Source organism: Dermacentor andersoni, chromosome 6, assembly GCF_023375885.2.
Source record: "Dermacentor andersoni chromosome 6, qqDerAnde1_hic_scaffold, whole genome shotgun sequence".
Lineage (NCBI taxonomy): Eukaryota > Metazoa > Arthropoda > Arachnida > Ixodida > Ixodidae > Dermacentor > Dermacentor andersoni.
This window is the reverse complement of record NC_092819.1, coordinates 70,044,774-70,062,542: the sequence shown is the minus strand read 5'-3', so window position 1 is coordinate 70,062,542 and position 17,769 is coordinate 70,044,774. Positions and strand designations below refer to the sequence as shown.

General features: G+C 45.6%; 1 long non-coding RNA gene across 1 annotated transcript; it reads right to left on the bottom strand.

Annotated features, from left to right (window-relative positions):
• Positions 1-157: 157 nt before the first annotated feature.
• Positions 158-15,877, bottom strand: LOC140218753 (uncharacterized). The gene is made up of 3 exons (XR_011894925.1): positions 15,736-15,877; positions 11,690-11,744; positions 158-781 (listed from the first exon to the last, which is right to left on the bottom strand). It is a non-coding gene; the product is annotated as an uncharacterized lncRNA (long non-coding RNA).
• Positions 15,878-17,769: the final 1,892 nt, after the last annotated feature.

Here is a 17,769-nt window from a genome sequence, read left to right as displayed (position 1 = left end):
CACATGTAATTCCCAAACACAGTGAGATGGGTGTAAAACGAACGGGATTCTGAACAGCTGTGCGATGGTACACACGTAGCGAACGTCAAATCACGTGGGAGACGCTGTCCCGTGACCTCACGTATATTTCGCTGGCCCATGCGTCATTTGCAATCATACTGACGTGGACATCAAACCATCGGGCTTAGAACAAGGTTTGCAAAGATACGCACTGCGAGTACTTCATACCACGTGAAATAGGGTCACGTGACATGACATAACTTTTTTAAAAATTACTCTTTAAAAATATTACACCCTTTGGGGCTGATCTTGTCCCACCACAATAGTCATCATCTGTCTTGCCCGCGTTTCCTTTCTTTAACGCTGCGAACCCGGTACTTCCCAGTAATATGGTTAGAAAAACGCCGCAGTTGCCCTTCAACCGGATGCAGAAATCTCCTACAGTGTGCGCAGCGCTTTCCTTTCACTTGCTGTCCCTTACCGCGGCATTGTCATAGTGCCCTTTAGAAGGATCCCACACAGCGTTGGCCTGTCCTCGCAGTCTACCGCCAACAATCAAACAGAAGACACGTTTAGACGGTGTCCACAAAGTTTTTTTTACTGTCATCCATCTTGTGAACTGAGCATGTTTTTTTTTTGTTCAGAAAGAAAGAAATCACTCGAATATCGCCGGTGGATCGATTTCAGTCACCAAGCAGGTTCCAATATATTCCGGTTGGTCCACCTTGTGACGGCACGTGCATCCCTCGCCGCACTGGGTTCCATTTGCCACAGGGTTGCACTGTTACAGAAAACGGAGAGAAACATATCGAGACAACCGGCGAAACAATGGCGAACAAGTGCCATGATCAGTTACTTAACGAAGAAGGTTCGTCAGCGTAATAAAAAAAAAACTCAGAGAATACGGCATTCTGCTGCTCAAAATGAGGCTCCGGCTTCTATTCCTGCCGTGTTCGCCGTACCTTGATGGGGGCATAATTTATAAGGTGGTCACGGCTGTGTACATTGATTTAGGCCCGCGAGGTCAAAATTATTCCAGAGCTTTCCATTACGACGTCTGTCATAGCAGCAGTGTACCTTTGGGACGCAAGCCACGTACATTCCTTAAATTAAATTTATTTTTCTACTCGAAAATAACAAACTCTCGATCCATCCTGCTCCATATGCCCAACCACTAACCACAAGACAAACCCACCACTCTGAATCCTTAACTCTCTATCAAACAAGAACTAATGCCTTCACATTTTCCTTTTTTCCCCGTACTATTGAAGAATGCAACGCACTACCATTATCATTGTTAAACAGCAGTGACTCAACTGATCTGATCAATTTTTAATCTATTAATTTTGCAAGAGAAATGTGAGAGTTTTGTTTGCTTTTCTTCTGATCACATGTATGAATATTTTTTAGAAATTTTACCAGTCTTGCTTAGGCACGCATGGGCCTGCAGTATTTTGTAAATAAATAAATAAACCGTTAACGTAACCAGCACACTGACACTTTCACAAAACAATTATTTTTTCGAACGTTCATTTGAATGCTTGTGGGATTTTTCTTCTTTGAGTTACACAGGGGGAAGGGTGAAAAACCGTAGTTGGAGAGAAGGAGTTAATTTCGACCATTCGGGGTGTTACCAGCGGCCATAGAAATGCCATTGCATGGGTGTTCTTGGACTCTATCCAAAAAAGAACGCCTCTAGTGTAGTAACTACCTCATGCTGATCAGATAAACGTCATAACAGGCAAACGAAACGTTGCCGTGACGACCAGCTTGCACAAAACCAATTCAGGCAATACGGAAAGCCCTACACCTAGCCAGGAAAGGGTGCAAGAAACGCGGAAACTAATGAAAAAACGGTGCGCACAAGAGCTATTACCTAAGAATTTCTTAGCGTGGAAATTTAAGAATATTTCGCTTGATTTTTTTTAATGGACGTATATCTTTTAATGGGATTTATCGGTGCGAGTATGTTTTCTCCACTACTCGTCTTCTAAGCATGGCTGACGGAATTTATGCGATTTTCAAAACATCGTCCGTTGTTTAGTAATTGTAGACAAAAAAAAAAGAAGTTTGAGAACCAAACCCGCTTGGTATTCACGAATGTGGCTAGCATGCTTTGGGAGGTGATTATTGGTGGCGCCATGTTGCACTATGCGTTATGTGGAGCGATCCCCTAAGCATCTTGCCTTACGCGTACGCGAGAGCCAACACATACTTCGAGCGCCACTTCCTCAAGGACCCGATATGAACCCCATGCAGCGTCTGCGACCGCTTCCAGCTGCTCAGCGTCTCAAACAAGAGCATCTGCGCTTCGACGAGAGGCGCAGCGTCTCATCGAAAGTTTCTGAAAACGCCAGTTTTTGCGAAGGAGGAACATGACAATGCGGCCCTTACCACCGGGCCACCATGCGTTACCGCACGGTACCACCTTTGTCACCGTGCAGTGGTGTCTGTCGCATCGCCGGCAACACTGATATCACCACACGGTAGTACGGTAGCACCATGGGGCTTTTACCGCTGTGTTAGACCGCAAAATACTTGGGATTCGCATACGCAAACGTTTACACACTCAAAATTATTTGTGGTTAGCTCGCAATGAAGTCTGAACGCTTCAAAAAAATTAGAAAGGAAAAGGTGATTGGCCACGGTAATACGATTAAGAGTATTTTTTGTGATGGCTGTTTGATTGCTGGCAAATGTGCTGTATATGTTATGATGATTAATATGATATTATTCGTTCGCGCCGATTGGAGGTTGGTCGCATGCATTTGCTCTAAGCGAGTGGGGCAGACCTCCGCCACGTAGCGGCGGCGCATCCGTTCTTCAAACTCCTGAGCGGTAGCCAGCTTCTTTGTGTGTGCCATGGAGACGGTAAACACAGCGTACACGTGCCGAGCGTTTCAAACAGCTGGCTGGCTTGAACAGTGCGGCGTAATGGTTAGAGCGCCAGACTGCTGCACTCGACGGCACAGGTTCGATCCCATCGTGAGTCATGCGCTGTGTTCTTTTTACTTCGAACAGCGGCGGCTACTCGCCCGTTCAGTTCCGCCATGTTGAAGGCACAAATAGTGAAGAAAGAAAGCATCACCATGCCTGTCAAATATTATTCCTTAAAAAGTTGTTACTATTGAAATAGGTGACGCGGCATACAGCTTGTTCACACTAGACTTGTTTTTATTTCTTGTGGAAAATATTTCAGCGTTCGACAAAGTACCTCACGTAAGGCTGCTCCTTAAGTTAGAACGCACAGGCCTCGCCTCTAATATTGTTGTGTGGAATCACAGTAGGTAAGCTATTTACAGGTGTGTCTCTACAAGGGGTTGCAAGCACTGGCCAACCTGTAAGCCGGCCAACACCAAGCAAGGCACATAGTCGTCCTCAGCCAGAGGCCGCTCATGGGCTTCTCTCACTAAATGCAAGTGCCAACATCATTTTCTTCGAATAGCTCGTAGGCAATATTATTCGATGAATTTGAGTGTCTTTTGAATAGGCAGCAGTATGTATAAATAGGCTCTTCGTCATCTGGGTGTCGCTAAAGGAAGTGTGCTGGGGCTTTTATTGTTCTCTATTTACAGAGATGATTTTGTGTCAGCAGCTCCTGATGATGAGACAATGAAAGCATTCGCTAACTACTGCATTATATTCAAAAGAATCTCGTCCCCAAGCAGCCGTAACTCATTGCAGAGTGCTGTTTCTACTACTGAAGAGTGCTGCAAGCGTTACGACGTGTGCCCTAACACTGAGGAAAAAAAACTGCGCTTATGCGTATAGTGGGGAAGAAAACTCCCAGTTTTTATTCCTATCAACTACAAAGTAGCGCTATTTCAGGAGTCCCAAAATGCCAACATCTCGGCGTGACCATTAACAATTACTTAAGCTGGTCTATGCACATATCTGACGTTTGTGTGACCGCCCTTCGTAAGTTATGGTATTTAAATAAAAACTCAAACGAGCACAAGCAAGTGTTAAACTTCTCGTATTTGACGCATGCGCAAGAAGCAAGCTGGAATACGCTTCCATAGTGTGTGAACAGCCCACTAAGAAGTAAGTCATTAGACATGAGAGTGTTAATACAAACGGGGCTAGATTAATTTTCGGCAAGCACAGAAGAGAGGACTAGTGGCCATCTCATTTAATGCAAACAAATAATATCCAGGCACTGGAAGTGCAACGTAAGGCTGGTCGTCTTGCATTTCTTTATATTATTTTATGAGGTGTAATTAATGGGACAACCCTCGAATATCCGCCGCCTCCTAGGAATCAACAAACTCGCCAAAGCCACCGTCACTCATTAGCTCTATCTCTTGCGGGGTTGAAGTCTTACACACAGTCAGGCATGTACCCAGGATTTTATTTCGGGGATGGGGGGGGGGGGGGGGGCATCACCACCACCACCAGCATCATCATCATCATCATCAGCAGCAGCAGCAGCAGCAGCAGCCTGTTTTACGTCCACTGCAGGACGAAGGCCTTTCCCTGCGATCTCCAATTACCCCTGTCCTGCGCCAACCGATTCCAACTAGAGCCCGCGAATTTCCTAATGTCATCGCTCCACCTAGTCTTTTGTTGTCCTGGATTACGTTTTTTTTTCTCTTGGTACCCATTCTGTAACCCTAATGGTCTAGCGGTTATCTAACCGGCGCAATAAATGACGTACCCTGCTCCATTCTATCCTCTTGATATCAATTAGAATATCGTCTATACCCGTTTGTTTTCTGATCCAAACTGCTCTCTTTCTGTCTCTTAATGCCTAGCAATCTTCGTTCCATCGCTCTTTGCGCGGTCCTTTACTTGTTCTCAAACTTCTTTGTCAGTCTCCAAGTATCTGCCCCATATGTCAGCACTGGCAAAATGCTCCGATTGTACACTTTACTTTTCAATGATAATGGTAAGCATCCAGTCAGGAGCTGGCAATGTCTGCCGTATGTGATCCAAACCAGTTTTATTCTTCTGTGAATTTCCTTCTCATGATCAGGGTTCCCTGTGGTTAATTGACATAAGTAAGCGTACTCCTTCACAATCTTTAGAGGCCGACTGGCGATCCTGAACTCTTGTTCCTTTGCCCGGCTATTTATCATTATCTTCGTCTTCTGCATATTAATATTCAAGCCCACTCTTCCGCTCTCTCTGTTAAGGACTTCAATTATTTGTTGTAACTCGTCTGCATTGTTGCTGAATAGAACAATGTCATCGGCAAACCGAACGTTGCTGAGATATTCGCCGTCGATCTTTACTCCTAAGCCTTCCCAGTTTAATATCTTGAATACTTCTAAGCACGCAGTGAATAGCATTGGAGGAATTGTGACTCCCTGTCTGACCCCTTTCTTTATATGTATATCCCTGCTTTTCTTGTGTAGAATTAAGGTAGCTGCAGAACCTCTGTAGATAATGTTACGTGAAGGACGAGTCAGAAAGACGAGCAACTATTTACAGGTTATATTTACAACAACGGCTGCAACGCTGACCGGTTAGATTCACAGCGCGAGCCCAGTTCGTTCTTCGCTCCTCTTTCCTGGAGTGATGGCGTCTAAGCGCCTCGTTCAAACAAACAAATACCACACGCGTGTAGCAATATTTTCCAAGCTATTTACGTAAGCATTCTGTACTCCTTCATTACCTAGTGACTCTACGACTGCTGGTATCTCTACTGAATCAAATGCCTTTTCGTAATCTATGTAAGCCATATAGAGAGGCTTATTATACTCAGCGGATTTCTCGATAACCTGACTGATGACATGGATGTGATCCATTGCAAAGTATCCCTTCCTGAAGCCAGGCTGTCCCCTTGGTTGACAAAATCCAGTGTTGACCTTATTCTACTGGAGATTATTTTGGTAAATATTTTATATAATACTGGGAGCAAGCTAATGGTCCTATCATTTTTCAATTCTTTAACGTCTCCCTTTTTGTGGATTAGTATAATGTCTGCATTCTTCCAGTTTTCTGGGACCCTTGCAGTAGATGGACACTTCATATAAAGAGCCGCCAGTTTTCCAAGCTATATGTATCCTGCATCTTTGATTAAACCGACTGTTTTTCCATCTTCTCCTGCCGCTTTTCATCGTTTCATGTCTTGCAGGGCCCTTCTGACCTCATCGCTAGTTATGGGAGAAGTTTCTGTATCCTCTTCATTACTGTTTCTAAGTGAGGTATGCTGACTCCTCTGGGTACTGTACACGTCAGCATAGAATTCTTGCGCTGCTTTTACGATATCTTCGAGATTGCTGATGATATTATCCTGCTTATCTTTTAGTGCATACGTGTTGGTTTGTCCTATGCCAAGTTTCTTTCTCACTGATTTCAGGCTGCGTTCATTTTTTACGGCTTCAGTCTTTCTCGTGTTATAGTTTCGAATATCACTTATTTCCGCCTTGTTCATCAGTTTTGACAGCTCCGCGAATTCTGTCATATCTCTTGAGTTGGACACTTTCATTTTATTTGTTTCTTTATTACGTCCTTTGATACTTGGGAGAGCTTGCCTACTGGTTGCCTTGCTATCTTGCCTCCCACTTCAAATGCTGCCTCTCAAACCATCCTAGTTAGGGTTTCATTCATTAGCTCTATGTCATCATCATCTCTTTGTTCTAAGGCTGCATATTTGTTGGCCAGTACCAGCCTGAATTTCTCTGCTTTTACCCTTATTGCCTCAAGGTTGACCTGTTTCTTCTTGACCAATTTTGCTCTTTCTCTTTTCAAATTAGGGTGAATCCTAGCCTTACTAACCTATGATCACTGCACTTTACCTTACCTAACACTTCTACATCTTGTACTATGCTGGAATCAGCAGAAAGTATGAAATCAATTTCATTTCTTGTTTCACCATTAGAGCTTTTCCAGGTCAACTTACTGTTGCTACGCTTCTTGAAAAAGTTGTTCATTATTCGAAGCGTATTCCTTTCTGCGAATTCCACCAGCATCTCTCCTCTAGCGTTCCTAGAGTCGACGCCGTAGTTGCCAATTACATGTTCCCCAGCCTGCTTTTCTCCCTTTTGCATTGAAGTCGCCCGTTACTATAGTACACTGAGTTTGCACTTTTTTCATCGTTAATTCAACATCTTCATAAATCTGATCTGCTTCCTCATCATCGTGACTGGATGTTAGAGCGTAGGCTTGTACTACCTTAATCGATACCTCTTATTAAGCTTGATTACAACTGCAGCTACCCTCTCACTAATGCTGTAGAATTCGTCAATGTTGTCAGCTATGTCCTTGTGGATTAGGAATCCTATGCCGTATTGCTTCTTATCTAGAAGACCTCTATAGCGGAGGACATGTCCGTTATTCAGCAATGTATAAGCCTCACCAATTCTTCTAATCTCACTAAGGCCGATAATATCCCGAACAATGTCTGATAATTCCTCCAAGAGTCCTGCTAAGCTAGCCTGCGATTCTAGACGTAGGAGGAGGAGGAGGAGGAGGAAAAACGTTTATTTAGCTCTAGAAAATTCTATGAATTTCGCGGAGTCAGATGGTGTCTTCCATCTTCTTGGCAATGGCCGTCTGCCCCTAGTCCAGGGCTCCGCTGGATGCCGCTGCCAGCTGGGCCCGTCGGATCAGCCCTAGTTGGACGTCCTGACGGTCGCTGGAGAGCATTCCTTCCCATTGCTCCGCACTCGGGTTTGGTATTATTGGTGCCGCATTTGTTTTCTGGCAGGCCCACGTTATATGGTAGAGCGTGGGTGTGTCCTGGCACCATGGGCATTTGTCACTGTATTGTGTGGGTTGTATTTTGCTGAGGGTGTTTAAGTTCGGATATGCACCCGTCTGTAGCAGCCTCCAAGCTACGGAGTCCTCTCTAGTGAGAGACCTATGCGGCGAGGGGTACCGCTTCCTGCTGCCCTTATAGTGATTCAGGATAGCCGAGTATTCTCTGGGGACTGGCTCGGTTTCCTCGAGGTCATTGGCGGAGGGTGCTCGGTATGCAGTGTATCCTCGGGCTACCCTGTCGACCTCACGGTTTCCTTCCACGTCCGTGTGACCCGGCGTCCACATTATCGTGTGTCTAATTGGTTGTTCTTTTTCTGGGTTTTTTGTGTGGGGATCTTCCGAGCGGAGTATGCGGAGCGCTCTGTGACCTATTCTGCCGAACATGTAGTTTCGGCATGCTGTTTGGGAGTCGGTTAGTATTGTTAAGGACCGCCTAGTCCGATAGCCCTCCGCTGCCGCTAGAGCGACGGCCGCTTCTTCAGCCTCGACTACCGTGCAGTCCCGTAGAGATGCGCTGACGATTTCTCGCATATCCGAGTTTATCACCACCGCTACTGCGTTGGGGTTGGTCTGTCTCGCCCTTCTGGTGTATGTGGCTGCGTCCATGTATACCGTTGTTGCCTGGGAAGCTAGGGACTTTTGGATGTATTCGGCTCTCGCCTTCCTGCGTTCTTCGTGTAGGTTGGGGTCCATGTTCTTGGGAATGGGAGCCACCTTGATTGTTTTTCGTATATTGTCCGGGATAGTCGCGGTTCTTTGGGTTTCTTGTATCTGTTCGCTGCATCCCAACTTCTGCAGAAGTTCCCTGCCAGACGGAGTCTGTTGAAGTCTGCGCAGCTGAGCAACATGTTGTGCCTCTCTGAGTTCTTCGAATGTGTTATGAATTCCTAGTGCCAAGAGCTTCTCCGTGGATGTGCATTGTGGTAGGTGGAGCGCGGTTTTGTATGATTTGCGTATGATCGCGTCTATCTGCTGAACCTCGCTCTTGATTGGGTTGTAGTACGGGAGACTGTAGGTAACCCGGCTGATCACCAGACTCCTAACCAGCTTTAGCGTGTCTTCCTCTCGCATGCCTGAGCGTCTGTGGGAGACGCGCGTTATCATGCGAGCGACTTGAAGAGTTGATGTCTTGAGTAGAGCGAGAATGTGTGAGCAGCGTTGATTCGACTGTATCCACATGCCCAAAATTCTTATGAGCGTTTTCTCCGGTATTAGTTTTCCCTCGAGGTAGACGCCAAGCTTGAGCTCGTCGCTAGTCGGGACCGTGCGATTCTGTTTCCCTCTCCAGACTCTGAGCAGCTCAGATTTCTCGGTGGAGCAGGCTAGCCCTCTTGCCCTCACGTAGTTCTCCACGCAGGTCGCAGCCTCTTGCAGTTTTTCTTCTTTTTCTTTAAGTGATCCCGTGTTGGTCCAAATGGTTATGTCGTCGGCGTACATGGCATGGTGTATGCCCTCGATCTCTTTGAGTTGTTTCGCAAGGCCGATCATTGCTATGTTAAATAGCGTTGGTGAAATGACCGATCCCTGGGGGGTTCCTTTGTTGGGGGTATGGAACTTCTCCGAGCGGAGTTCTCCTAGCCCTATCGTGGCTGTTCTGTTGGACAGGAAAGCTTCTCGCGGTGGGCGCAGTACGTCTAGAATCGCAGTGTCCTATACGCAATGTCCTACGTCTAGGAAAGCTTTTCGGCTACGTCAAAGCTTTCCTAGACGTAGGACATTGCGTATAGGACACTGCGATTCTAGACGTACTGCGCCCACCGCGAGAAGTTAGAAAAACACCCACACAAGCACAGCAGAGAAGTGGCTACGTGAGGCGGTTCGACCGATAACTGTAGAAGCGTCATTCAAAACACGTAATTGTTCTCCACAACCGGCGGCGTTTTCTCTACTTCCTTTTTACATAAAAGGATGTTGATCCATAAATATTTTCATAAACAACGGTTAAATTTATTATTATTCGCTTTTCCTTGCAGTTTGATTGTTGCCTTGGCTCTCTCCCTTAGTAGATCGCTTAATTTCTCAACTCCTTGCGAGTTTTATTTCCAGTTGCCAATTTTGCACGAAAAGTGCTGTACAATTAGGGAAAAACCAGACGAGATAACGGGTGACAGTCACATTGCTTATGGGTTTAAGGGTTATTGCAGGGTTTCATGATGGACGCTGTTTCACATTACTTTATTTCCCACCTTATCTAACCCATATCACGTGTATAACGTGTATATGGTTCCGGGCATCTGCCAGCATCGCGGCGAGCCGTCACTCGAGTAAATAATGAAGCAAAAGGAAAAGTTAAACGCAACTGCCGTTTTCTCCGGCCGCAACTCGTTCCACGAGAGTACATACCAGCTAACTAACAACCGAATCCCTTTCCTGGTCCCAGGATCAGCCTAAACAAAGAAGGTGGAACTAACAAAAGCAACAGCTATGCGCGTGACAGTTGAATAGATGGTGACAACTGAACGCATGTCGAGTTGATCGCGCGGGCGCCGAATCTATGAGAAAACTGGCCTTCACATCCCAAAAGATGCCGATAACTACCGCCATCCAAAAGGAGTGAAAAAGGCAGCACAATGCTGACCGATGAATGGCTGCCAAGTCTCAACATTGATCTGGCGGCGCTTTAGGAATGTGTGAGGAGTGGTGGCGTGGGTGGGGAGGTGGGGGGTATGCCACTTGACTTCGGGAGGGGGGGGGGAGGGGGGCCCGGCCCCCCTCCCCTGGGTACGTGCCTGCACACAGTTGTCCTTTTCTGTGATCTATAGAACAGTGAAATGATTTACCGCTCGATACATGTATATTTGAATCTAACGACCATTTGCCTACACTGGAACGCCACTTTATTAATCTGTGTTCTCACATTTTGCTCACCGGACATGTTTGCTACTGTTGATATTCCTGTTTGGATCACTTGTAATCTTGTATGATGTCACCCCTTATGCTTGGGCCAAATTCTGGCCTGCAGTATTTTGAACTAATTAAATAAATCTAGCCTGATTTTCACTTTTGAGCTTGACGTTACTGTCAGGCGGTCTTAGCTGACACGGCCACTCACTGACTATAATCAAGTGAATAATTAAAAGCACACAAATCTAATTAAGTACTGCGCATACAGCAGGCATATATCCAGAAACATGGATGCCAGCAACGTAAAAATAACACCTCGTTTGTAAACGGTTTTAGAACGGTTACTGTATTTTTATCTAAAATGGTTAACGCCAGTGCTTGGTGCATTCGGCGCAACAATGTCTAAAAAATAAAGATTACTTTCATATATCTGTTTTATGAAATCGTTCATTGTAGTGAAATGAATGTGATGTGTGTACGTAGGATATGCTCAATAATGTGGGAGAAACTACAGTGGCATTGGCATGTAGAAAATATCACAGCAACAATAAGCAAGGTTTTAATTTAACATAACTTCACTTATCCGCAGCGTTCTCACTAATTATGTCGCTTCATTCATATTGTAGTGCTCTCAGATATAATGCACTTGACACGTGGTACAAAGAAAGACTACTGTTAAATTTTATACAACACAGGTACCCACATATATAGACGACGTGGAAAATTATAGCAGCCTGACAGCAAGGCTTAGAACCTCAGGCGCATACTTTTTTTCGCACTTAATTTTCGTACCAGTCTCGTATAGTAAGTGTTCCGCAAGTATGCCTGAAGCTTCTCTCACATGTACTACAAAAGTGATTTTGCAACGGTTAGTGTGTTGAAGTTTCACTACTTTAAAGCTTCTCTTAAAATACTGTTGACAGTATGTTTTCAAGAGGACATTAATGTTTATTCTTTCGCTTGTCGATCCTGTCAAAGGTGCCCACAATTTGGTTGGGCGCCATGCATTCAGAAATGGAAAATAACAACTTTTTTTCTTTTTTTTTGCAACATTGAATTTTTCAGGTTTCTTCTTCTTTCTTTGTTGTCGTTTTCATATCCGCTAGCAATATATTGTGATAATGTTAGTATCCATTACCTGGGCGAGGCATCTAGCATGATTTTCAACTCCAGGAAAACTCCATATTGACGCCCTGAAAAAAAAACACAAAAGAGGATCATAATAGGCGCGAGAGAAAGAGATCGTGTGACGTGTAAAGTGCAGCGACGAGAATGGTGCACACATTGAAACGCTTTCTTGAATTGTTTACGAAGGTAAAAGGCTTGCGTTTATCGTTTCCACAAAATGAAAATGAGACAACAGGCTTGGGACAGGTTTCCGACCACTATGCTTGATGTGCGAGAACCAAAACAAGCAAACCACCAAGACTCTTCAAAAAAGAAGTCTGGTTGTTCGATGACGCCAACTTCCCGATAGGTTAGTGTTCTTCCAAGCGTCTGTAGCTCCTGTAGTTGCCGAGAGCCAGGCCGGGAGAACGCTTGTACCTATTTTACCTACAGGCACACAAGGGCAGCACTAACCTGCCTCCCACAGTAGCGGTGTATGGTCGACTATTTTACCAACGCTACGGTGTGGGGTCCGGGGGTGACCAGACACCCTCTCAAATCTCTATAGGGCCCTCTTTCGAGGTGAGGACACATATAAACAACCAAGCGCCAGGCCATGGTACATCTCTATCCCTTATAATTAATAGCCGGGTTTCCGGCGGCACCAGGATTCGAACCCAGTTCGGCGTACGACGCTGGATAACATTATAACTTTCAGCCCTAATACTTACATTTCATTAGGACAAGAAAGCAAATTTGTTAGCAACCTGAACAAGCAGACACACATGGACTGATCATTACACTCCAGATTGTACACCCCATAAACGAAAGAGCTCAAATGAAATGGCAGTACTCAGTGGTAGGACACTAGAAATTGTCAAGAGGTGCCGTCAAATGTAATGGGGAAATACCTTATTATTATCAGCGTGATCATATCATATTACATTAGCATCTTCATACTAGTCATTCGTCAATAAACAGGATGTCCCAGCTAAATGTTACCACTGTTTTATTAACGACGGAGTGTGCTAGTGGACGCAAACGAACACCGCGATCTTGAGAATCGCGCAACATAGTATGAGGTAATTTTTTGCCAAGTCAATTACTTAATATAAACTAAGTGTCTAACTTTTTAAATATTGACTTAACTCAGAGACTGCCATATGAAAGTTGTAAATCACATTTAAAAATATCCGGCGGAAGTGTTTGCAACTAAGTATCATTGATGGAGCTTCTCGTACCCGCCCTTGAAGAAAGCCCTCGAAATACAAGAACAACCGCGTGACAGTGTCGCTATTTCAGCACTCCCAGACGTTCGATCAGAAAACGACATCCGCTTGTCTCTGCAGCGCTGTCCGGGACGGGTTTAGCGTCTGCGGTGGCCGCAAGGAAAGCGCCTGCAACTGCTGGCGTGTCATGGAAAGCAAGCGGGCGCCACTTCTGTAGGAAGCAAAGCCTGGCCTACGTGGAGCCTTTTTGCACGCGAAAGCACACGTCGCATGACACTCGCGTGGCCGTTCTGTCAAAGTGCACCGTCATGGGCGCAAGAACCAGGCGCGGAAAGTGTCTATGTAGCACCACTTGGGCGGCACGGCCGCGCGCATTTCTCGTGCTGTGAAGCTGCGTACGGGCCAGGCCTACATTGTGAGTGCGAAAATATAACAATATTACTTTATTTTCCGGCTGCAAAGATAACAGCCCGGACATTACCGTACAAAACTTGATGAAATAAAACATAAAAAGCGAATCATGCGCTATGGTAATTAGCCGAAAACAAAATACGCAGGAGCAACGGCATCCGTTTCTTCAGGATTGCTGCTGTCTTGGAGCAACAAGTTCACGACAGAAGCGGTAGCATGGGCGTCATGAAGGACATGCGCTGTGTAGTACACGCTCTTCGAAATGAGTCTTGACGGGCGCCTCACTTTAGTCTTTCCAGATTACCCCCCCCCCCCCCTTAACATGTGCTCAAACAAGTCTCCTTCTGAGGCGACGCAGCACTGACACCGCTCCAAACCTTCTGCGATGTGCTCCTGACGACATCTTCAGGAATTTCGCTGCAAACTTCGGCAATTCTACTTTTTAGTACCTCTGGTGTGGTAGTGTCGGTTCGATATACGCGGTCTTTGACGTATCCCCACAAGAAAGAAGCCGAGTGGGCTCATGTCCGGTGACCTTGCAGGCCATGATCCTGGTCCGTGCCGCCCGATCCACTGTCCTTGGAAGGCCATGTCACACCAGCCTCGAGCTTCACTACTGCGGTGGGGGTCGCACCATCATGCTGGAACCATGAGTCCCAAAGACCCTTCAGGGAAAAGCCATTGCAGGAACTCTCCACTGGACCACTAAAAATTTAATTCCGTCGAGTCAGTGTTATCCGTTGAGCGACAGGTCGTAGAAGACGGGAGCAATAATCCTGCCGTCGAAAATTCTGCACCAGACCTTAAAATGACCTCTGGTACTGGTGGTTGGATTGTACCAACCAGGGCGGGTTATTCTCGCTCCAATAATGGGCGTTATTGTGATTGAGCTGCGCGTTTCTGGAAAAGTTTGTTTCGTCCGTCCACAGGACGTTATAAGCCTGGCTCATCGTCGCACTTGATCAAAATCTAGTTGCTGAAGCCCAGTCGGCTGTGGAAATCATTCTCCTCTAACTTCTGCTGGAGTTGAAGAAGACACGGATGAAGCTTCGCCTTCATGATGCTCCAGGCAGTATATTTTGACATCTGTAGATCAGCACTTAAGTTACGAACGCTAACGTGACAGTCCGCAGCCATGAACGCCGGGATATCTGTGCCCTCGTCTTCGCTTACACTGGCATTCCTGCGCCTTGTCTTATTTAACGTCCTCCTTCCACAGTGCCAAGGCTGGTATAACTTTGAGGCGATTCTCCTATTGCCGCCCGCCGCTCCCAAGGCCATGTTTGCCTTTTGCCCACTTGTAAAGTGCATTCTTCTCGTGGTGTCAGAAAGACAAAGTCAGCAGATGCCGTTGCCTCAATTGGTCCCTTTCTTGTTTGCATGCATCTTTTCTAAACTCGCTCGCGTCCCACATCGCGATCGGGTGCGCAAAGCAAGCGACGGCGATGGAGGTGAGTCGCGCTTCGACGTGGCATGGTATAAATATATGATTCCCTCCACTTGTGGAATAAAGCACGAGCCCACAAGGCAGCAAAAAATAAAAGCTCGGGCTTGAGTTGAATCGAGTTGACCGTATAAGTGTTTAATCGTGAAGGAAAATGCAACTGTCATGTTCTTCTATTCGTTCGCGATCACATCTTACTAGCCAGAGTTGCTGGTACGTATCTTGCAGACACGCCAACGCCGTCCCAGACAGCACTGCAGAGACAAGCGCATTTTGTTTCTTGATAGGTTTTCTGGGGGCGCTGAAATAATTACGCTATCACGCTCTTTTTTTGCATATTGCAGGCTTTCTTTAAAGGCAAGTACAAGAAGCGTCATCAATGGCACTTAGTTGCAAACACTTCAGTCGACCATTTCTAAATGGGATCTACAACTTACGAATTGGCACTTTCCTGGTAAAGCCAATATTTAAAATGTTGCGTTATATGATGCGTTATACTAACTAATTGGCTTTGCAAAACGAAAAATATACCGCAGACTAGGACGCATGATTTTCAACACCACTGAGTTGGTTGCAGCCGCCTAGCCCAGCACGTCGTTTTTAAATCTTTGGTTACATTTAGCTGGAACAGCCTGTATATCAGCCCAACATGGACCATTTTACAAATAAAATGGAACACACGCTGAAGTTATATCAGATTGAACTGTTTTCATTAAGGGTAGACATCTAGTACACTTACAAGATGTGACAACACAACGCATCCTGCGCATGCAGCCTGCTTACTTGTTCCCCGCTGATCTGAAGTCTCTATAGTTTACTAAAGGCGCTACATGTAACTGTACAGTTTCTCCCGAATCGCCGTTAGTGGCCACCGATTGTGTATTGAACAGTGGGAGATTTCATGTGGTCAGTTCCGAAGTTTCTTATCCGTTAAAGAAGCATTATCGGTTAGAACAGCACAATATTAAATAGCGGCTTGTACATTGTACTCACTCGGTGCTTGAAATGACAAGAACTGCCACGAAAATGAAGCACAGCACTGTCTTCTTCATTTTGTTTCACTCCACAAGCTCCTTCAGAAGAACGATGTTACAACTTTGCAGAATGAAGATCGAAAGAGCGAAAGTCAACTATTTATACCCGTATGAGCTGGCGGGGACGCAAGCAATCATTTTGTTCGCCGTCACATCTGTGCTTTTTTCCTGTTTCATTGCCGTGGCAGGAGGAGGAAGTGATTAAAACCTGTTTTGAGAAAGAGGGCTACGCAATTGAGCAAACTCAGAATCTGAGAAGTTTCGTTAATATTAGCTTCACTCACTGAAGGCAGACCTAAAGGCGGCAGGCAGACGACACACGAAAGAAGCTTGAAAAAAATAATACTTTTATTGGCCGAGCCTGCGCCAGCTAAACAAAGAAGCAACTCGGTGGCGGCGACATGGTTTCTCCCAGTAGGCGCCTGTCGGTCCAATGGCACGGCGCACATCCGGCTTCCAATTAGGCGGCGAACACTTTGCAGGATAAGGCTGGTGGCTATCGCGACATAAGGCCAAAACCTAATCACAGCCATTACAGAAAACGTGCAACAATAGGACAAACGGATGTGTCTTACCCCGGAGCTCAAGTCACATAAGCTGCTACACGAATCGTCAATCAAAAACAACACACCACCGAGCAACTTCAGAGCTGACACATATAATTCTTGACACGGCACGTACAAGAAGTCCTCAATAAAAGTGCAGCAAGCAAACCAACTCCCCCCCCATCGCAATGCCCTCTTCTGTTCTTTGTGGCGAGCAATATCTTGATCCTCAGAACGAAAAACGTGAGCAAGAAGTATATATCCGAAACATCGAACAAAACAAGAAAACAATAATTACAAGAGAACAGAATGCATACAGGCGTAGCTGGTAGAAGTTCTTCTCTTCTCATTGGAATAGATCAAAGGAGATACCTCGATCATCATGCAGTGTATCCTTCATTCATTGGCCATAATGTTAAAAAATTATGGCGTTTTACGTGCCAAAACCACTTTCTGATTATAAGGCACGCCGTAGTGGAGGAGTCCGGAAATTTCGACCACCTGGGGGTCTTTAACGTGCACATAAATCTAAGTACACGCGTGTTTTCGCATTTCGCCCCCATCGAAATGCGGCCGCCGGGGCCGGGATTCGATCCCGCGACCTCGTGCTCAGCAGCCCAACACCATAGCCACTGAGCAACGACGGCGGGTTATTGGCCATTGTGTGCTCAATTGACCTAATGGTGCGTGCGTGCGTGCGTGTGCGTGTGCGTGTGTGTGTGTGTGTGTGTGTGTGTGTGTGTGTGTGTGTGTGTGTGTGTGTGTGTGTGTGTGTGTGTGTGTGTGTGTGTGTGTGTGTGTGTGTGTGTGTGTGTGTGTGTGTGTGTGTGCGTGTGTGTGTGTGTGTGTGTGCTGAATATGCCAGACTCTTTTCATATTGTGGCATGTTTCCAATGTACAAGTTAAAGAACAATTATTCTTCGATACGACTACATCATTGTACTAGCGCCAACAAACAACTATAAAAGCAGAGAATGAACTAACCCTGACTTGAGCGGAAACAGCTCACAATAACAGCATGTGAGAAAGGTACAGACAATAGCGCTGCTGTCTTTCACTTGTCCCCTCCTGTTGCGCCCTTTTCGCTCAAATGATGAACGAACCAGCCCGAATGTGTGGGCTTCTGCAGAACTAACCATGCTTATTTGAAGCCCCTACTACGTCATTCTGATAAAGCAGCTTTCGATTTTCACCTGCAGCGTTATTGTATCTTTAACGAACACACTAATTCGTTCAGATTACAGACAGCTGAAAAGCGCGCTTGCCGTATACAAATAATCAATCAAGAGCAAATACACCTCATTGTTTCATACGGTCGACTGTGTGAGTCACTTTGTCAATTATTATGTCGGAAACTGTAGTTATAGATAATGAAAAAGGCATTTTCGTACAAGAACTACGCACGCGTTTTGAAAACAATCTCATAATGCAGATCCGTGCGAAATTTT